This window comes from Acromyrmex echinatior, chromosome 14, assembly GCF_024713525.1.
Source record: "Acromyrmex echinatior isolate Ae372 chromosome 14, ASM2471352v2, whole genome shotgun sequence".
Taxonomy (NCBI): domain Eukaryota; kingdom Metazoa; phylum Arthropoda; class Insecta; order Hymenoptera; family Formicidae; genus Acromyrmex; species Acromyrmex echinatior.
The window spans coordinates 10,662,181-10,685,618 of record NC_141865.1 but is presented as its reverse complement, the minus strand read 5'-3'; the positions used below and the strand labels follow the sequence as shown (position 1 = coordinate 10,685,618).

Genomic DNA, 23,438 nt, shown 5'->3' with positions numbered 1-23,438 from the left:
TGCTCCACGTTCATGAAGGGAGTGACTTGCGTGCTGTCGACGTTGCCAGTATTTAATCGACGTCATGCGTATCGCTTTATTTACACAGTGAGTTCTTAATTTAGCCAAAAGAATGTTTTTTTTTTCACTGAGAGCAGCCTGTTTTAATAATAGTAATTTCCGAGATTATTATGTAGCGATTGAGATATACATAGCGAAGCAATGTAAAATAATTTGCCTTGCGTTAACGTATAATTTTCTATGTGCAATCACAACGAAACACGTATATCTTTTTCTTAATTTGTCAACGAAATTCAATAACATAGCTGTATCCACAGTAGAACGGTAAATATATGTAAATAAGTCCTTTATTATCGCACTCCGTTTCGATAATTACGTGCTAATCGCTAGGAGTAGTCTACATTTAATTCCGCACTAATCCACGGTATTCATTACCGAATGGTATTGTCTAATCCTTTATTAACGCTAATCTCTGAATGAATTAATGCATTCCAAATGATTTATTAACGCTCACGCTAATCGCCACTAACACACCGGGCCAAGTACATTCGTTAATATTCGAACATTCACGAGTACCGCGGCTGTAATTAACGAGTCCACCCCCGCTTCGATAATTAATTGCTCGCGGCTAATACCCTCTCCGATCATAGACGGGAGAGAGGGTGACTTGCACGCCGGCACCGACGCCGATATACCCTCGGTACAGTACGTTCCTGGGAACGAGCCCTGACCTGGAGCAACCGACGGCGCAGTGACGTTGCGGCGTGACGTCACGGGGTGTATCTGTGACGTCAAGAGGGTGCGGATCGTCGAAGCGGTGGGGATGATTCCGTCCAGGTGAAACATCCAATGGCTCGGGTCAAGTTGCTTAACCCCTCACTGTCGCCCCCACCTCTGACCTTCTTTTTGTGCCAAAGAACGCTTTACAAACTATTAGATCGCTCTACACTTTCGAGCTACATTGTCACTTGCGGTTACGTTTAACGCTATTGTAAACACATGATCCTACCAATTTTTTCATGAAAACTCAAAATTTATGGCTTTATAAGATTCTAAGTGATCTACTTTTTATATAAACGAATTCGTTCGCATATATAAGATATTGTCGTTTAATGTGATTTTTTTTTTATTTAGAGAAAAAATCAATCGACCCATTTTCTAAACGTTTCCGTTTGCCATTATTCACGCGATGTATTTTTGTCGAGCAACTGTGAGTTCTAATTCAATCCACGTATGTCCGAAAAGAAAACGTTCTCTCCGATTCCGATAATTCTGTTCCGATCAATGTTGGAATCACCTTTGATCCGACATTTTCTGAACGAGGTGGGGATACAAACGTGCATTTGTTGGTGGGAAAATGTCTTACTCGGGGGATGGGATATGTCGCGACGGAAGCCAATAAAAGAATTTCCTACCGCGGCAAGGAAAACAACATTTGCACCGAGCGAATTGCGTTACACATCGCAACGGACGTCTGGAAGTGCGCCGACCTCGTGAAATCAATGTATCAGAAGGCAAGGATTTATTATTATTTACCGGGGATCCATTCGTGTCCTATTCCGATACACGACGTAGAAACATTGGATATTTTCCCAGTCAAATTCTACTACAAATTTCAATACGATTTTCCTTCGAATAAAATTTATGTTTCTAATTTTCAATATTACATGAAATTAATTGAATTTTAGTATAAATTTGATTTTATTAAAAAGAAAACAGGATTTGCTCAGTAATGATTTGAAAACAAGAGTTTGTTTTCAAAAAGGTTCTATTTTCAAAAGTCTTTTTCCTCGGCGATGCTTTCGTTTTAAATAACAAAATTTCCAAGTCGATTATGCAAAATTGACAAAAAAATAAACTTCATAACTTCGAAAACGTACGCATAAAACTAAAAAAAATTATTTTTAACTTTTCTTAAAATCTTCTGAAGATTTAAAGATTCTTCTTTCGCGAATGCGTTTTCAGAAATTGCGTTACGATTTTTCCTCGCCGAATTATTGTAATTTTAACTTTTTGAAAACAGAAGAATTGTAACAAAGAAATTAAAAAAAGATCTTATCTAAACATTTCGGAGTCGCTGAATTCGATTTTAGTTTTTTTTAAATAAACTTCTAAAATTGAAATTGAAAAAAATAATTATTATTATTTTGTGAAGTTCGATTTCAAAAAATTCTTGATATTGTTGAATTTGAATGTAACTTGGAAATCGAATTTCAAAAAGATAGTATTCTAATGAAGAAGGATTTATAGAGAATATCATAGAGTTTATAATCAGAGTTCGAACGTCAGTTTAGAAATCAATACTATTTGCGCAACACTGATGAGTTCAAATAAAGTGAAACTTTGTGTTTATTTTGCAATTAAAAATTCTCTAAAATAATAATCAAGTTATTTTTTAAAATTCCATTTGTCATGTTAGATCCTCCATTTTTTATTTTTTATTTTTTATCTTACATTTGAATAAAACATTATTAAATTATTAAGTTTTATGAAAATCGTGCGCGCGCATGTATGTGTGTGAGCAGTTTATAAAATAAAAGAGGATGTATCCAAATAAGCTCCTCCACAAAGGGTTGATAAATGACCAGTATATTTTTAATATATTTCTTTCGCAACTCAGAACAATGTTATTACCTACTAGCAATTGAAAGAAAAGATTGGCTAAATATGGCATAGCGTTTTTAATTGGTTACAGCAGTCAATTAAAAATACTATGCCATATTTTACCATCTAATTTGCTACGGCAATCTTTTCCTTCAGTGTACACAATTAAATTTGCGATTCAAAGGATATCCAACAGTCTATATTCTGCGACACCTTCCGATGTGTGTACTTTTTCAGTGGGAAGTCCACGACTCTTCTTCTTCTCTTCTCTCACGCTTGCAACGCAGGTCGCAACCAAGAAAAGGAGAAGTCCGCGAAATTTGCAAATGGAAGCCTCTTAGGGAACGATAGTAGAATTTTCGCGCAGCATCACACGGCGCGTATCCGCTTTCCCGAACTCCTTGCTTTTCCGTCTTTTCGCACCCCTTCTTCCTTCTCGTCGCTTTCCTTCCGCCCATTTCTCTTTTTCAAAGTTCTACCGTCCCGAGACGCCGGTGTCTTTATCCCTTCACTTTCTACTTTACCCTTTCTTCCGATCTTTAGTGCTTCTCCTCTCGTCACGACGCTTTGTACTTTAGATTTCTTTTCCTTCACTTAGGTTTTTGCATTACAATATATTTACAATATATTTATTCTGATCACTGTGTCTTTGTACACTCGATTTTCTCGGTTGCTTTTTCATTTTTTTTTTTTTTATGTTATCTCCATTTCTTCCATCTCACGATTTTGCTACGTATCCTTTCTCTGTCCGTCACAAAGTTTTGTACATCCCCGTTGGGAATTGTCCTTCGTTTCTTGCGTCGCCAATGTTTATAGTTCGTGCAGCATGTCGATACGACTGCCTGAATAAAGCCATTCGTACAATTCCATTTTTCTCGCTGGTCCCGCTAGTCAAAATGTCACCCACGTTTTTGCCATGCATCACCGTTCACTTCGCCGCATTGACATCGTTCACATCCGAATCTTCGACCACACGCGATTTATACCTCGTACGTTCGCCTCCTTCACTCCTGGCGTCCGACTCTTCGCGATGCTGCAACCATCCTCTTTCCCCTCGATGCGTTTCTACCCTACCCCCTTTTTTTGAATCAATAACGCGCCCGGCCGCCCATAGGTAGGTAGAACGGGTCAAGTGACCACCCGCGACCCCTAAAGCCAGTACGCCCGATGTACGGTAATATTACCGAGCTAGTTTCGGCCGGAAAGTCGAGCGTGGAATTGCCAGGTCAGCTCATCGAGATTGAGTTTTGTTCCACTTCAGTGTGCCCGGCGTATACCAGAGAGTAACGATCAACGGTTGCGTTTAGCTGCATCGGACCAATGGTGCACCCTATAACCACTTCGTGGCCCGTCTCAGAGAGTGGCCCTCCTCTCCCCTTCGAATCGCGACTATGTCTGGACTTTGCAACCTTTGCACGAAAAACCGTCAACCGCACAAGCGGTAGTTTCGACCGTCGCGGCAACAGCAGCCGGCACGGCGACGCTTCTTGTCGTTGCTCCTCGCACATGTCGCCATCCTCGAGCTCTTCTTCGTGGTCGCGCGAGCAAGAGCGAGGCAAACTCGTCCGCATCGCGAGATTGCAGTCCCCGGACAATGTCGACGCGCCGTGTCGTTCCACTTGTTCACAAGAAGCGCGATGTCATCGGGTTTCCCGCTTTTGCCTGCCCGCGCGGGCGGCTTGTAATTTGCTACCAGCTCGTGTAACTACATCTTCCACGTTTTTATATTTTTTTACCCGGACGACTTTATTACGTCTTATTTCGAGCCGACATGTTAAAACTCGTCACACCGGATTATATTCGTTCGGCATAAAAATTAGATGTAATCCTGTAGCGACCTGTAATCCTGTATCATTGTTTTCGCGAATGTAATTTAGAGAACAGAAGAAAAATATTGTCAGACTCTTTCTTATATAGCCTACTAACGAGGTATAAGATGCAAAAAGAAAATATAATTCTTAATTCTTTCTCAAAGTGTATATTGGAATGTATACCAAATTTAAAGACATTATCCGTCGAAATTATTCAATTCTATCGACATGGTCTGAAATCAGATGTACGTAATAACGTAAAAATAATCAAAATTTAAAAAAAATTATTATTTAATATGAATAACTTATTAAAATGTTCTTGAATTGAATTTAAAAAAAATGTTTTTAACATGATTCCAATAAAATCAGGTCTGAAGGGGTTAATCGAGAGATATTCAATCATGCATTTAAAAATTCAAGCCTTTATTGATAATCTGAAATGTAAATATGTGACAGAAATAATTATTCTTAAAATATTCTTCAGTTTAGTATTCATATTATCTACTTCATGTTTGTCATTCAGATTCGATCTCGTGCGATTATAATCACATCAAAATTGACGGGCTACTTTCAAATCAAAGTTCCATGGGTGAAACTTAAAATTTTAACTTAGTAATTCCAAGGATGGAGCTTCTTGATATTCAGAAGAAACTCCTTTGCATTAATTAAATTCGCGACGAAGGGAAAAGAGACTGTCGGCTAGAAAGAAAATAAAGATAAAAAAATATGATCAAAGCCAGATTCGAATAATGAAAAAAAAGTAAGGGAAAGAAATTAAAAATTAGGAAGAAAAATTAAAAGATCGCTCATTCGTATAATCGATGTATTATTAATTGTAATCTTGAAGTTTTTGGCATATTTTACAAGTCGATTTTATCGATTTAAAGTGTCCTTTTATTGAAATATATATATGAAAACATTTTGTTTAATATTATGTAAGAATTTTTATTGTGTTTTATCTCGCTTTTGATAACGGATGACACCGCCGCTTGCTAGCCTATCTGTTCCATATGATGTAGCATGTCATAAGCGTCTGTGAAATAACATTCCTAGTAGCTATTTCACGTGTTTGTCCCTCGACGCAGTCTCACGTACGATTATTCTTCTCAGCCTTGCGATCGATCAACCATCGCAACTAATCATACGTGAACTTTGCGCTGGCTACGCATCGAAGCAGGCATTTCGTTCGATCGATTTAAAGCAGGGATCGAAATGATAACGATGAGAATTGTAGGTCCTTTTATTAAAGGATCATTTAACTTTTGATACGTCCTCACATAATAGCTTTATATCTTTATATCTTTTCCAGTTTAAATAAGATCCGGCTGTTCCGGCTGTTTCAGATCGAGTATCAAAATAATGCACAAATCGACTGATCGCGAGTGATTTAGATAACGACAGTTATGTATATTATAATAACTATATAATTATTAGTTTGAGAGACAGGGAATAGAATATATTTTTACAGTAAAATAAATACAGGGAGAAATATTAAATGTAAAACGAAAATATATGAGATATCACATGTGTAATCGTTCTGCAGTAATGTAGTCGCACGCGATTAACGTCAGGAGTGCTGTGTAATTATCGGATTTTGGTAATTAGTGAGCGCGATTGTAATTAACAATGTTTTCGCGAGCCATGTTGTGCGTGTGTGTATGTGTGTGTGCGTGTGTACGTGTGTGTAACGAAGAAACCTGAGATGAAGAGACTACAGAGGCATCAGGTAAAGGCGGGAGCAACCGTGAGGTGAGTTTAAATTTAATCATTGTTTTATATTTGTTACTTGTAGAATTAATCGTTCGCAATTATTTTTCGTGCTGCAATTATTTTTCGAGACATGAATTATTTTAGACATTGCTACAATTTGAACCTGTTTGTATTTCACAGTTCAACGTAGTTCGCACTGTCAGTCCGTCACTGCACATCATACTGGTGAGTGATAGAATTACATTTTGCTTTAATTTCAAATAATGGATCGGTGAGCATATTCTACCAGACATATAAAATATATGTATATAGATGTTCATATACATTTTACGTTAAGAGAGCATAAGAATATTACAAATAAATATCACGTCTCGTTGGTCCATTACGTGTATCATTAAATAAATAGATTAAAGTAGATTACTAGCAATATCGAATCTTGAAAAATATTTAAAATCATGGATTTATCGTACACATACAATGCGCATGCTAAATTTCTGTTATACGTATGCAATAGATACATAGCATTAAGTAATTTGCGTTAAAATTTTCTATTAATATTCATTAGTATTAACTGATTGTACAGTGTGTATGTATCTATCTATAAAAATATATAAGTATTATTTACATACATGTATGTATCCTGCTACTGCGATATGAATTTAGCGAAGCGAAGAGTAGGGCATCCCGTGACGTCATTTAGACCCGACGATGGTGGCCGCGACGGCTGAGGTAGAACGAGGGGCTCGAGGGTTGGCGATAGGGGTAAAACGGGAGGGTTGAGGTCGGTCTGCCACTGACGTAACACGCAGAGTCGGCGGTAGAAAGCACGGGAGGGAATGGGTGGTCGGTCGGTGGTGAAGTAGGATAGGGGGTGCGAGGGTGTATGAGAAGGGGAGTAGGGGGAGAAGAGATGGACGGGGCGGGAGGGTAGTGCCTGACGGGCATCGGTATCGACCGACCGAGAGACGCGATGGAGCGTGTAGCTGAGGGATGCTGGAGCATGTTAAAGGATGTTAAGAGCACCCCGCCGACCCTTACGCTGCCCGGATATTTTTTCCCCGCCGGCCTAAACGGCAAACGTCGCCTATTGGTGGTGCGGATCCCGTCCACTGTCATCGAGGGACCGGGTGGTTTAACGTTGGAGATGTGCGTAAATGTCAGACGTACCTACGGATTTACGCGGAAAAATGAACAACTTTCTCCTGAACGTGGAAGAACGGCGAAACTGTCAGATCTGTAATCGTTCTTAGCTGAACCTGATTTATTATTCTCAGAACAAGCAAGAGGTATATTTACTTGAAAGAACGGCGAGAATGCTGGAGAAATTCTATTGCGAAATAGCCAACATTCATCGTACGTTGCATCTGCACCCTCAGTAACTTTATTGTTACCGCGCGATTTTATTGACGTGAAAAGATGGATAATCGGAAATGTATATTTGAGAATAATTACATCGAATGTGTATACGTATTGAATCATTGCGATTGATATGATATGATCTGTGTGTGTAAGAGAAAGATTAAAGTATTATGAAATTTGGGATACAGCAGAGGCGTTTCTTCATTGCAAAACATATATATCTAATGGATCGCTAAATATCGTAAAAACATATTGTATTTAACCATTCGATTAATCTAAACGAACTGTTCGCGTAATTCTTGTTGATTTTTTGATACGTCATCAGGTGTTGAAACTGTTCGACGAATGATGAATTTCAACAATGCCGGACGCTTGTTAATGTGTGTGAATGGCTTAGAAACTATCACAAACTCACTCTTTCCTGTCTCACCTTTCTTATATGTCTTATTCTCAGCTCGGTATTACCACCCCTCGCCTGCTACTCATTCTCCCCTTTCAGAGCAAGAACATTGGCGCCTCTTCCATCATTTCGGTCTGCTACGACGGCGGTTATAGGTGGGATGGCATCGGGACTGCGAGCATGAAAAATTGTAGGTGCAGCTGACGACACGTTAAAGCCTTATTAATTACATTCTTCTGAAACGCGTCCGTCTCTCCGAGATGCGACGGGCATTGTTTGGATCGTTTATGAAAAAAAAAAAAATAGTCTGATCACTTGATAGTACCATGCGAGTTTTCATCGTTGTTATCTTAAGCGTGTTTTAATTACTAGTTTTAGTCGATGTAAAAAAAATTGGTTGTTAAGCGTTTGTTATTAAAAAATTATTTCAATTTACAAACTCGTGGAAGATGACGTGTATGAAGTGGTTGTTGTTTGCTGAATACATTTAAACACGTTCATTTATCTCGAATTTATCAATTAGACCGTGGAATTTCGATATTAACGAGTTATTGCCGACCATAATGAAAGATTAATTAATTAATATTCATGCATATTTTGTGATTATTCGCCGTTGATTACAAAGAGCGATTTATGTGTGTATGTGTGTATATGTGTGTATACAATATATGTATATGTACGTACATACATATACGTTTAAAATATTGTTAATATATTTTTATAGAATTAAAAAAATATATTGGCTCGTTCGTCTTTTTAGCGACGCGAAAAAAATTCCAAACTTTTATATTAATTTAGATAAAGAATGAAGATAAGGCTCGCTGTAGTGCTTTAGAAAATTGGAGTTTGTAAACACGGTAGATTGCAAATTCTCATACATTACGCTTCCTACTGCTATCCTCGCAGAAGCGAATTACTTTTATCCCAGTTATCTCCGGCTATTACGAATAATTCATCGGTGAATTCCTACCAGTACTTTGTAGACAATTATCAACTCGATAATATCCGGTCGAGGAACGTCAAGACTGTTGATAGGACTTCTGTTAATTATCTCCGGCTGTCAGCACAAAGCACCAAATCCGACATGCAATAGTCGACGCGAAGCTGGATTAAACAATCAGCTGTCTCTAATCAATGCGACGGTTCTATAACCTATCTTTTGCAGCCGGGCAACTATACCGGATTAACATTCGTGATTCCTTTAGTTGTCTCGTATTCTTTACGCGATTGTCGCGTCGTTTGGCTTAAATGCTTCAAACCGAACTTCAAGCCCCCGCCCGCGTGTTTTGTAACGGAATTTTCGTTTCGCTTTCCGAGATTTAAACGAAGTCAGTCGCGCAAGGGTGGATTTACGAGAATTACGAGACCCGCCAAGCCGAACGGTCTGCGCTTTCGTTAAAGCGCTTAAATTAGCGCGCGCACACGAGTGAGATTTCAAACGTTTCATGCGATCCGATCGTGTACCTCGCGGCGCGCGAGAGAGAGAAAGATGAGGCCATGTAGCAGCTCTTGTTTACGGGACTGGCCATTTCTAGCCGTTCATATAACATTCGAACGCTTGCATGCCCGACAATGCGCCCATACGTACGTCCGCATCGCGATGTAACGCAATTTGAGTGACATAATACGCCCGCGGAAATACACGGACGCTCGCAAATCCCAGCCTTTCACGATTTTAAACGCTCCGCCGACAATGAGAGCGGCATTGGAAAATATGATCGGAACGAAATCGCTATGACGATTCGATCATTCGTCGGGATCGATCAACAATAACGCTCGTTTATTATTTTAAAAACGCGCGCGATGTTTAGCAGGTGTTAATTAACTTCGACTTCGGAGCGTATTATCCGCGCCGTGAGTAATCCACCGGCCGAGCATAATTCGACGATGATTTGCAGGAAAGCGGCATTTTGCTGGCTCGTCTCTAATTACGCGAAAGTAACGTGGCCGGGCGAACATCCCCCGCAATCAATGCGAGTACCTTTGTTTAATTAAACAAAAAGATGGGACTTGCGCGTTAAATTGTCCGAGACGACGAGGTCGGACGAACTTAACGCAAAGGAGCTTATCCTCTCTTTTTTTTTTTATTTTTTATTTTATTCCTTTTGCGCTCGCGCGTCGCCTAAGCGGATCGAACGGCAGCTTGTTAGCCCAATAATTTGATTACTTCGCGCTTAACTGTGCAGTTTTTTCGCCCCTTTGGCACTTTAGTTTCTATCGTGCGGCTGCCGCGCCGAGTGTGCGCTAGGTAAAGTGCATGATTGCGTGTCACGATGCAACGTGAATTATGCACCGGGGAATAATGGGGGGAACGGGGCCCCTTACGATAAATTAGCAATGCCGCCGCCTCTGCTACCTGCACGTACAGCTCTCCTCGCCTTACACACTTGCAGCTCTATGACATAATGTCATAGCGTCAATGCTGTACGGGTGCCGTCGTTAAGATGCATTGAAATGCATCGATTTTTTATTACACGGTTAACGTTGCACGAAGGTACCGTGTGGCGCTTGCATTTCTCTCAGAGTTACTTGCTACGTTCGCCGATAAGACTTATCAATCGTTTAGCTTTCGTGTATTTTTGAAACCCGACGCGTCGCTCGATTTTTTGGCACGATTCGTGATAATAATTTAATTCAACGTCTTCCCCTTCTTTTGTGCCATTAAAAAACAAAGTAAGTATTATAAATTCTTTCGTATGTACGTAACGAATATGTGTGCTCGCGTGATGCACAACAAATCGCTAACAATACGTCAAACACAACGCGCTGGCAAGTACTACCGTAATAAATTCATAATACAACCATACGCTAGCTACAATTACAATCATCGATTATAGCCCGTAATTAGAACTTGTTTACGAGAACGCAATTATTACTTAATGCCATCATAGCGCTATTGTTTCATAAATAACAATAAAGCAATATCATGGAACAGGTTCAATCGTTGCACGTTACAAGGTGGAGCAAACAGGACGATTCCCGTTCGAATCGATTGAATGTTTAGGCTGAGTCGTGTATATCTCGACTATACTTTCGCCATTCTTTCCATAGACGCAAGAATAGATTGCGTATTTCTATGAAGCTGTCACTAGTCATTATTGGTTCGGAAAGAATGAGGTAGATTGAATCATATACTCTCTCTTTCTCTCTCTCTCTCCCTTTCTCGCATTCTTTTTAAAGCATCGAGTTGTAGAGAGAGGCTGATATACTCAATTATTTTAACATTGTTAAATTCATAATGTCAAATTATACCCAATTTGAGTCACTTTTAATCATTTCTATAGGTCGCCACTCGTACTCAATACCATTAAATTTACTAAAACAATACAGTTAAATAATTCAATTCAAGAAAATATGTTAAATTTCAATCAAAATTTGTTTATCATTTACTGAGTACATGTGTTAATATAAAAGTCATTTACTTTGAAAGTAATCACAGATATAGATTAATTCTCATTTTGACATACATAGAGATTAAAAATAATACAATTTTATTTAATTTAAATGACTGAATTATCATTGTTCCTTTGATATTTAACAGTGTAATGAGCATAGATGCTAAGGAATACGTAGTCTATACTTATTACGTGTATAATGGTTCTTTTCGTTCTGAAATGTGTTTGCAAATTTGCGTCAGTGGTATCAGATCATAAAACGCGTTACCATGTGTATTCCCTTTGCGATCAATTCGTGAAATGTCAAAGAAATGTCCTCGGCAGGCACGCAAAGCAAACAGAAGCTCGCGTGAAGCGTCGTCGACGATTATGCGTCCGGTACTGGTGGAGTAGATATGGGCAGAGTCTCGCAATAAATTAGTAATATCACTGCAACAAGCTGCATCGCATTATTCTCCCATGGGAAAAGTAGATGATGGCCGCGGCCTTTTCGTTATTCACAGCGACCGAACGTAACCGGCCGTAATAATTGCAACGACGCATATAATAATTATTGCGTTTTCCTGGGATGAGGAATATATTGGGCGAATGATTGTTTTGGACCTGCAACGACCATGCGATTTTCGGGCGAAACGCGCGAATAAATGATGACTCCGGCCTGCTGTGCCAACCAATTTCGAAGTTCGTCGCGATCGCCGGAAATGAATGGTGAACGTATGACGGAGCAACGGATGGACGGACCTACGGCAGTTGACAGCGAGCGCATAAATTAATCGTCGCCGAGATTTAATAACAAGCGTTGTTTGGCAAGCCGTCGGTGTATAGTGAATACGAACTCTAATTATCATCAAATATAAATGACGATCATTTGACATTTAGAAATATTCGTATGCAGCGACACATAGGCATGTATTGTATGTATTATTTTTCGTGATTCTCCATTTTGTCGAATCGTGTCACTGCCTCGTACACTCGAAGCTCTTAATTCTCCGACATTCCAATAATATAATTAAACGAATGTACGTAGCGGTCTGTACATTACAAGATGTACATTCTTGTATAAAGTTGATTAATAGAAAGCTCGCGATTCATGTACAATGCTACATGGACAATGGAAATCATTATATTCTGTACTTTGCTTTGATTATATTACTGGGGCTTGAGTAGATGATACTCTATCCCGTATCAAAGTAGCTCTGTAGTTTCGGTATCATTCTATGTCGATGACGCGTATCGTTCATTAAAAGCACAAAGGAGCGTTGCAGATCGCTTTATAACTTTGTAGTGAATACAAGCGAAATGCGTTTCGTACGATATGAAATTCCATTTGCGTTCCATTTACATGCAACCCAATCATATATCCTTTGCGGACATATAGTTTATTTATCTATGTGGCTTTATTGATACGGCATGATTTTACGATATAATAATTAGGAGCAGAATGTTCCTTGTGAAAACAGGGAAGAAAACTTTTTCCTTGAAATAATAGACGAGTAGTTGAATGCACAACTGAAAAGTTAACGTGGTAGCCTACGAGTTGAGTTGAGAATGTGCTTTAAGTACGAGGCGTAATGCTGTAAATCCCACTAGAGATATCAACGAACGATGTAATTTACCACATGACTTTCCGACATATACACGGATTGAATTCGGACTCTATAATCCTCCGGGAAATATAACCGAGGAATAAGCAAATAACTGTTAAGTCAACGACGTCAGAACGCCGGATTAGGGGCACGTGTTGCTAGTAGGGAAAAACGTCGGACCGACTTGAAGCTGCTCAGTTATGTGAGTGTATATATATATATATATGCGAGCCTCTCAGAAATCAAATTAAATCAACTCCATCAAATAAAGAAACGACCCCATAAAAGAAAAATTTAATACCTATACTACTCTCTAAATTCATTGAAGTGGAATCTCACTCTAAAGAGTGAAAATTGAGCCAGTCTTGAGAAAAAAAGTGGTTCAATTTTTAAACTTTAAGAATGAGATTTCATTCTTTAGAGTGGAGTTCGCTCTAAAAGTTTTAGAGAGTAATCATGAGTTCTAGTATTGTTAAAAAATTTAGGACAAAAAAAAAGTGGAGCTGATCAGTTTGACTTTCCAGGGAGTCATATAAGAAATGTAATTCCGCGATTCCAATTATCGATAGCAGGTATCGGAAATAATACGTCGAGGGTAGCAGTAGGGAATGTAGCGACGTACGTATGTCGAGCATATGCAGGCGGAGGAGCTCTCAGAAATGGCTGATGGCTGATAGGCACGCGCTCGTTAGTCGAGGAGCGAAGTAATGTACTGGAGCGCACGTAGTCCACATCGGGACTCGTGGGATGGTATAGCGAACGTGTCGCATAGTTGAACGGAAAATATGCTGCTCATTAATTAATAAACATTCCCCGGCACGTACTAAATTGCCCCGTCGGGTGCAGGTTGCGTATACGGCGTAACAACCTGCATGCACTATTCCGAACTATCCACCGCAAATATTGAGGATGCAATGTTGTGATAAAGGTTCGATTATACTCCTATTGGCAGTCATATTTTGTGCGTACCCTCGTGTCAGTGTGAAGACCTTTATAACATGCAAAGTGAGTCATAAGTAAAGTTTTAATCTTTAGTATACACCTTAATTTTTGTCACTCTTACTATATACGGTAGGTCTTTCGTGTCGTGAATTCATTTTCGTCACTTTTATAAGTAAATGAAAATTATTAAGCGATTTTTACATATATTTTGACATCTTTAGAAAGTATTTGTAAAGTTGTTGTATATTTATAATAAATTATTATATACAATTGTATATGATATTGTTGTGTAAATCAAAGAAAAGAAATGCGCAGGACACGAATGACCCAAAGATGTGTATTAAAGATTAAAATTTTGTTCCCGGATAAAAAAGAATTTGAACAAATGTTCCTGTGAATATTAGATCGTAAATGCTTCATTGTCGAAATAATGGACATAAATACAGTAGTATTAAATATTGATTTTAAGGCCACAAATAGATATTATTTTTTTTTACAAGAAAAGCTCTCAAAGTGTCCTTCATCATTTGCCACACATAAAAGGAAGTATCTGATCTGATACTATCATTATTTCAAATGCATTTGTGTCCATTACCTCAATAACGAAGCATTTGCGATCTAATGAAAACATTTGTTCTTCTTTTTTATTCACGTTGAAATTTGAAAACATACTTATGATTCACCCTTTATTTGTCAAAAGGTTATATTTAATTCAATATTTTGTATAAGCAAACAGATAAGCGTCACGGATGTATCAGATATAATGACAATAATCGATTTATGTCAATCACGTTACATCATATCCTCCGTGACCTTAATTTTAATTCATTAAAATACATTAGTAACAATGTCTTTTGAAACTTCAGCATTTCTCTTTCATCGCAATATATTTTTTAAATCTCAGACGAAAGATCACCCGACTAGAATTTGTATCAGGTTAACCTTATATGTTATCAGGATCTGATTTGCTTGCTGTAAGGTACTCCTAAATAAGGTACACCTAACAAGGTTCTCATCAGGTTTGAGTATAGTTGACCTTTGTAAGGTTGTACGTTATAAGGACCTGGTTTGGTTGACCTAAAATAATCCTGAATAAGGTATACTTAATAAGAAGGTTCTCGTTAGATTTGAGTATGATTGACCTCGTTTCTAATATGCAGCCACGAAATGGACGGGTTATTCGTAAAAAGAAAACATCTACAAGTTTTATTTACAAGAAGACGTATGCAAATCGATTTGGATAATCTCCTAGAGATTATAAAGTTCCTTCAGAGTATGCCATGCCTTCTGGACTTGTGCAATATATGTGTTTTGCTTCTTTTGAGATGAGATGCTAAATTAAATAGCATTTGAACAATTCCCGACTTAGAAATTTATCCGGTGATTTTAGCTATCCAGCAGATCCTAGCTAGATTGACCTTATTTCATTATCAGGTCCTCATCAGGATGAAGATCCGACTACTGTGCTGCGTTACACGACTGATCAGGCCCCGATGAACTTACCTTATCGGGGCCTAATAACGAAATAAGATCTGATTAAGACCTGCTAAAATTCTTGGATAAATTTCTAGTCGAGCATTTACATCGCCAAATATAACTTCGCTCTACTTCCGTGCTTGTGTATAATCGTCCGAATGCGATTATATTTAATGAACTGAATATTAACCGACTTTACGCGACGCTCCGACGTGCGATTTTAATGAAACGCGCCGATGAAATGCAACGCTGTATACATAATGATTATTTAAATAGCCGTTTGTATCCAAACATCGGGATTACACCGACGTGTATTCAGACGCAATTTTCATACGTCATGCCGGCGAGCAAAGCAAAATCGTGCACGAATAGGATAAATTCGCTTTAATGCGGAATCGTATCTGTCCCGTTTGGCGCTCTCTGTATTATCGCGTATTCGGAATGAACGCGCACACTCGGGGCATTCACACGCGCGCATCGGGAGGCTGTGTCACCTTTCATTGGCATCGGAAACACATCAGCAGCACGGACCGGGGGATATGAGGTATCGAAGATCGGATGGGTGGTTTGGATAACCGCACGCGAGATTGATCGCGTTAGTGCTATTAATAATTCCGCTTGGCAGCGACTAAAGCCCGACGCGCGTCGATGAGCATGCACGTTTGGTGCGCCATATATAGACGCATTAGGATAAAATCCGATAATTGTCCGAAAGCGCGAGATAGCCCGCAGAGTAATTAAAAAAAAATTTTTTAACAGACTCGCACATTCCTTCGAATTATTATCGGCGCGAAAATTGATCGATCGATCGATCAATCGATCGATCGGCTATTTGTTGTTGGCACATTGTTTACGATGATTTCGCTAACTGACCAACGCATGTATATACCTCGAATCGTTCATTTTCGCAATTAGTATTGCAATACAAACTTAATAGAGTCTACAAAGCGAGCGTAACATTTATGCAAATTATCGTTCGTTATATGTTGCCATTAGAAACAGGATCGGTGCAAAACGGGTGTGTAAATTGTCATACAATGACATATAGGAAAGGAAGATTTGGCGAGGATTTTAAAAAATATCCTTTTACGTCGTATATATATATATATATATATATATATTTGAATATCATTTAGTCCAACTTCTACGTATCTCGTTAATTCAAGCTTGATTCCGCACGTCAGCTTTTCGTCTCGTCTACGTGACACCGGAGGCAATTTTTTACTTGCTGGCGCGTGAAACGCTTTCGTAGATATGGCTTGAAATTGACTGAAAACGCCGATAAAACCGGTGACTTGGTGTTTTAGTCTGATATACCGAGCATTCACTTGCGCTTGTGCCTGTCCCGTTCGGTTTCCATTCAAAACGCATCACAGCGGGAGGCTCGGGACACATCGAAGATTGCGTGAGCGGCTCGGACAAAGAGCTGCTTGGAGATTGATCGTGTTAGCGTTATTAATAATTCTCGCTTAGGCCTGACCAATGGACGTCCTGAATCTGGCGCGGTCAGCAGTCTTTCTCCGGGAATTCGATTTTTCACTGCTGAATTTTTAACGTCGCGCAATGTCAGTCGCGATATAAATTTCCTTTCGAGAGTTTTGTCTTCGAGAATAAGAACCAGAGAGAGAGAAGCATTAGGAAGATATTTTGTATTAGATGAGCTCACACAATTTGATAAAGTCAAATTAATTTGCTTTTAATTACAGCCACTTTTAATTATCAGCTTTCAATTTAAAAACCGATAACTCAGAACCATTTATTGACTAAACCATTTTATTTCACTATCCGACGAAAAACGATCTGTGAATTTAAGTTATTGATAAAACTAATATTTTCATATTACCTAATTTTGAACGTAGGAAGAGAAAAACTAAAGTCGATTGGATTGAATAAATATTATAGCGATTTCGCCAACGTTCAGGTTCGATTACGGCAAGCAATTCGCAGAGTAGTTCGCGTAGCGAATCATTCGATCGCTAATTCCTGCAGCGTCTCTGACAGTGACTATTAGTTACTTTGTGGGTATGTACGTACATATATACACACATATACTCCGCGGTTACACGCAGCTCGAAAAATATCCTCATGGATTACAGGTCGAAACTACCCTAATGACGCCCAGTGAATCCCGGTCAGGGCGAAAAGGGAATTGCGGCCTCGAGCGAGATCGCAGCTTTCGGTAGGAGGTATTAGCGTGATTACGAGACCGACTGCAACTGGTCTCGCGAAAGTTTCGTGCGATAAGGGGAAGTACTTCCACCGAGAAGTAGGCACTTTCCTTCTTTGGCACGACGCTTGTGTTCCTCGGTCGGGATCAAATGACCTGCGGATGCAAACTTCTCTCTCTCTCTCTTTCTCTCTCTCTCTCTCTCTCGGTGCGCATACCTTCCGACAAACTTTAATACGTCGACTTCGACGAGCCCCATTTTCTGTCATTGTAAAACGATGACGTGCCACCACGAAAGCATCACTTCAAAGTTTCATAAAGCCCCGCAGCGCGCGACACTCCTCTCCGAATACACAATGTGTTTCACATATTCGCACGTGAATAATTGCGTGCGGCAAGTACATGCAATGAAACGACGTATTTTGCATATTGCCTTTCATAGAAACCTCTACTACGCGAACATTAAAGTTACTTGGATATTAATAAGCATTATGAAGAGAGAGCTCGTTAGCGAAACAATACTTAATTCTTTACTCCAGAATGTATTTATATTTGTCAAAAAATATTTCTGCAGATATTCTAAGAGAATAAAGGATTTTATGTTGATAAAAAAAGCAATAATAGATAGCAATGACAGATTTTATTAGGAGATGTTGTGTTAAATTCTGCTAACCTGCTTTTATTCATGTAGAGCGTGCTCACAATGAACAATAGTTTAATTATAGTTCAATGCAATTTTCCCGCTGATAATTATCGGGCCACCGATCCATCATACTAATGGTAATTAATACATATCAAATGATAATATAAACGCAAACAAATCGACCTCTGCCCAAACAGTACAGTAACTGTACGGTGTGCAATTTTATACTCATAAATTTCGTATCGTCTATCATCGGTGGTAAGCTAATACCACGATTCGACGATATTCTAGTATCACCTGCGTGCTCTAAATGTTTGGTCCCGTTTCCATTATGGTAATGAACGTATAGCGCTAGCGTAAATTATTACCTTTCAAATCACCAAAATGCGCGAATCGTTCGATGCTTTACGCGTTTTCGACTCGTTCACGAATCCGAGATTCGATAATTTGCAAACGTGTTATCAAATTCAATCACGCGAATATTTGAACTTTACGTAACACGAAACCATATAGGTAGAGATACATAGCATGTTGGGTCGTGCATTAATCAAAAATCGTTGATGCGAAAATCGAAAAAGTTTGGCAATTTGTACGCTCAAGTACAGTTGGATGAATCTTTTCATCTCTTAGGGGAATGAGCAATATCAAAAACGTGTTTTGTACAAATATCAACTAAACATTTTAAGCTGTATTGAGAGAATCTGTTATTTTATTGAAAAAATTCTTATAAAAATATGATTTTTAAATTCGGCTGAAATATCATTTTCAGTAGTACAGCTTTTAATTTGACGACTCCATCCGTCGATAATCTCACCAAAAATTTTTGTGATCACTTCACATTTTTCAGTGTCATACAAAATCGCAAATGCAGAAAATAAAATTATATTATACTTTCATATTAAATCGAAGATCCGCGCCCTTTCTATCTGGCGGAATTTTTAGTTTCTTGAACCGTTCTTTTCCAGGATAAGTCTCTGTATCATAAATCGTCAATCTCCGTATTTACAGGATTTACAAATATTTCGCGGCTTTTTCAGTACGGAAGCCGAAGTGGAAACGCGCGATTTGTGTACATATATATATATATATATATATATAACGATTCCGAATATTCGTTGTTTATTTGCCGCTCGCGTTTTCATTCCATATATCGGCGTCAATCCGCTGGCTTTTGCACGCGCGTCCGCATCCACGACGTTTTACAATATAAAGGATAATCCGCATGGCCCTCATTCTACTCCTCTCGGGGTATTAATAAAAATGATTTAAATGTTTCCTTTTTTTTTTTATGGCGCAAACGCCACAGAAGTACGTCTTTTTCCATCTCTCCGTCATGGAAAGTGCATTTTATCTTTTCCATTCGAATCTTATTCAGAATACGTACGAGGAGAGCGTCTCGTCCGTTTAGCGCCACTCATTGTTACTCTCCGCCGATATCCAAATCCGCCAAGCATCGCAAGCAGTGCATACACGATTCACGCGTGTCTCCCAGTGAGACGTACAAATTTATTGACACCTGCGTACCAGATATCCCCGAGTACCACGACGCTCCCGGTCGTCAACACGACTCGTTCGTGGCCTCGTGTCATCTCACGTATGGTTGTGCGAAGTGCTTCCGATTTCCAACGCACCCTATCCCTTGTCCCGTGCGACGTGCGACATAAATCCCGTTTCCGTTTCCAGTTTATCATGAACCGAATGTCCGCGCACGTGGGACACGGCGATCTATACTTCAGTCCTCGCCGCGCATTTGTCGCATAAATGTGCCTGTCCGATTCTCATCTCACGTTGACGCCGAAGGCGATCTTCGCATGAGCGAACAACACTTGGGATTGGGATGATTTTAGTACGCAAGAGGAATAAAGGCTTTCGTCTTCACTGTTACAGAAAAATGTCATTCGATTGTTAAGAAAAGTAATTACTCAATTCGCTTTCTTTCTTTTAAGTAACGGTTATCTTTATCAAAGAATCTTGATAATCTTAAGATATACTTTTCACAAATTTTAGAAAAACTTATTATTCTGTATTTAAAACAGGAATTTATTTACTTTTTTGAAGAATATTCTAAAATCGAGTAACTTCATATAATAAGTTTGTTTTAATTTAATAATCTTAATCGAATTATTAAATTATAAGATTCAGAATACATTTTGAATAAATTGATGAACTTATAAATAAATTTGCGGATTTATCAACTTTTGAAACAAGTAATTATTACTTGCGTGTAGTATATATTTTTCTGTGTGTAAATATTATAAAGAAGCAACGGTAACCTTTGAGTTAAATAACATTTTGTTATTTTTAACCTTCTTGTATCAAAGTGAAAATTAATTTATTTCTGTAGTTAGTTTCAACGTAAACAACGTGTATATTAATGTTTGCACTTTAATAAATAATAAATTAAATTTGAGTCAAAATTTAATACAATTTCTTGAGTTAACTCGTTTAACTTTGTTTATATAATTTTAAATTAACGACACATTGAGTAAGAACAGCGAGTAGGTAAGCGACTTATAAAATGATTAAAAATACCTCAAATTGAGTATAATTTGACATAATAAATTTAATAACATTCCTATCTAATTTCAGGTTTCCCTTTTATGTCTGCTCCGTAAATAATGATATCCTAGTTATTACCTTAACATTTTCTCGATTTATCTAAATATTTTCACTTAATAGGAAAACTGCGGCAAAGCAATAATGAACGCCGGCAATTGCAAAACATCGATATAATTCACGCGTTTGAGTATTACGTTAAAACTGATTAAAACGTTCGATCAACGCAATCAAATATTATTAAATTTCGTGTGTAGACTACGGATGTAATCAGTAGCAGGTCGGTTCGCATCATGTAATGTCAACTGTAAACGGACTCCGGCTTTTTCAGTAACAAATCGCACACAGCCGCGATGGCGCGATATCGTCACATATAATGCTATTAATAATTTATGGCGAGTGCACAAATTATAAACGAACCGACCATGACTGCGGAGAACTTCTGCATAGATTAATACTTAATTCGTAGCAAAAATGACGCTTGGCGCGAAGTGTAAATTACATCATTTTCGTCCCCCAAATAAATACGAGAATTTCTGTGTGTTTGCACAATGCGTTTAAACACTCGTCGTTTTAACACGCCGATATTTAGTCGAAATTTATGTGACGTTTCAGAAAGGCCACGGATTTTATGCCGCGTTTCATTCCCCATTGCTCGCAACAACCGAACAAGCCTCTGCGAATTTTATGTTCGCTCGTACCTTGAAAAGGGGCTATAACGTCCGCCGGTCGTGGTCGACACGTCGTCATAAAAATCGTGCACTGGATGCGTCATGTCGAGTTACATCACGCATGTTTATATCTTCGTTCCCGGTGACATATTAAGATATAAAGGATTCGTTTCACTAACATTTTTAACTTTAACTAAGTAAGTCTAACTCTTCTTAAAGATGTTAATTCGAGGAATCTTTAAAAAGCGTATGAAATATTATTTTTTGTAAAAATTAATAGAGCTTAGAACAGAAATTTTCTGCTGAGATTAAAATTGATTTTATTTTAAGATTTTGCATGTCTGAGGTTTTGGTTAAAGATTCTTTTTAGATATTCATTTTTAACCGTTAATGTTTCTCTCCGATCCAATTGATCCAGATATTTTATTCAACTATATTATAAAAAGTTGTTTACAAATCATGTTTTTTTTACAATCTACATTTTTAGCTAATCTTATTCTTCAGATTTCGATCTTTAAACTGGAAAAAGTCATTCAATTACATCAAGCAAAGATACATTAATTTAAAGTACCCTGTATCTACTATTTAAAGGTATTTCAAAACAAATACCGATTAAGGTCATTCGTTAAGATCATTCGTTGCTTTTTATTAAATAAATTTATTGACGCTTTTGCAAATTAGATTCCTTCAAACGATGACTATCTCAAACAAATCTCAGTCATTACATTTGCAATGATATCATTTTCTGGGTGTGTCGAAATGTGTCTTTTCAACTTTCTTCTGACATTTACCGCGCAGTAGTGCAACATTTTTTTGCGACGTAACGTAAGTGTTTCCGTTTCTCGTTTACTCCAGCGAAAAAGCTGCGAGTAACCAACTCGAATTACCATGGCGCAAATCTTTTCGCTCACTGGTCTCCTTACATACGGTCGCTCCATCCCTCTTTTTCATCTCGTCCGAGTTTTCAAGCGGCTTACTCTACATCCATCACAGCTTTATAAGCTTTATGACCGATGCGGAAGAGCATCCGAGCTTTACGAGGGTTGTTTAAGGGTCTCGTCCAAACTCATCGCTCCGAAGATGTCTCCTTTTCGTTCTCCTCTCTTTCCTCTTCTTCTCCTTCTCTCTTTTTTTTTTCTCGAATATTCATTTGCGTCTCGTTACATGTTATACACGATTGAATCGTATCGTGCGCAATTTCATCCCGGCAATCGGTGTCGCTTATTCCCCTTGTGAATGTCGTTGAGAGTTCGACGTGGCACTCCGGCGAGATAACTCTCTAGGCGTCTGCGTCTCTCGCCGTCCTCGCTTTCCCGCCGATCATGCCGACCGTTTTCTACAACTCGAAACCGCGTTCTAACGCGCAACGTAATTTCCTACGTGCCTAGCACGCCCATGTTGCCGGAAACGCGACGGGCGTCGACAATGGAAACGTTCCGACGACGCTCGCTACAACCCCTATGTCGAGAAACGCGACGCTATCTTGTAAACCATCACCGTCGCAATCAGAGACTGAAAACACGGGAAATGTGTGAAGGGCAAAAACTCTCCTTTAGGATATTTAAATCTCTTAATGGCTGGTGGACAGTCGTTTCGAAATGTGAAACTTTGTCTTTAACTCGGGAATAGTCACACCCTTATTTTTTATATTCCAGCGATGGATATGAATTGTTACGAAATATTATTTTCTATGGATGTATCTGTTGTTTTTAACATATTTTTTTCTTTTTTAACGACTCTTCTTTATGAACCTTTAAATGTGCAATTGAAAATCTATAATAAAAAAGATTTTATATCAATCGAAATCTTTATTCCTTAAAAATATTGTTATAATAAACTACTTCACGTGCATATTTCGTTTAATATTTATTTAGTTATTGCTTACTTTTTTTTATAAAATTAAATTCATATCCAATATTTTCAAATACTAATAAATAGGAAAAAATAATATATTATATAGTACGTTATTAATAGTTCATGATTTTAATTGGAATGTAAAAACATCCAATTAATCCCCATTGTTTACTTAAAAAAAAAAAAACCGATGGTACTCTCGAGTTTAAAGAAGTGAATACAGCATAATACAATATAATGCAATTCACCTCTTTAGCACGTGTG

At 38.3% G+C, this 23,438-nt stretch overlaps 1 protein-coding gene across 16 annotated transcripts in view; it reads left to right on the top strand.

Moving 5' to 3' along the window:
• Window positions 1–23,438, top strand: part of LOC105146732 (protein turtle) — a 302,876-nt gene that overhangs the window by 161,456 nt on the left and 117,982 nt on the right. The window lies entirely within an intron of this gene.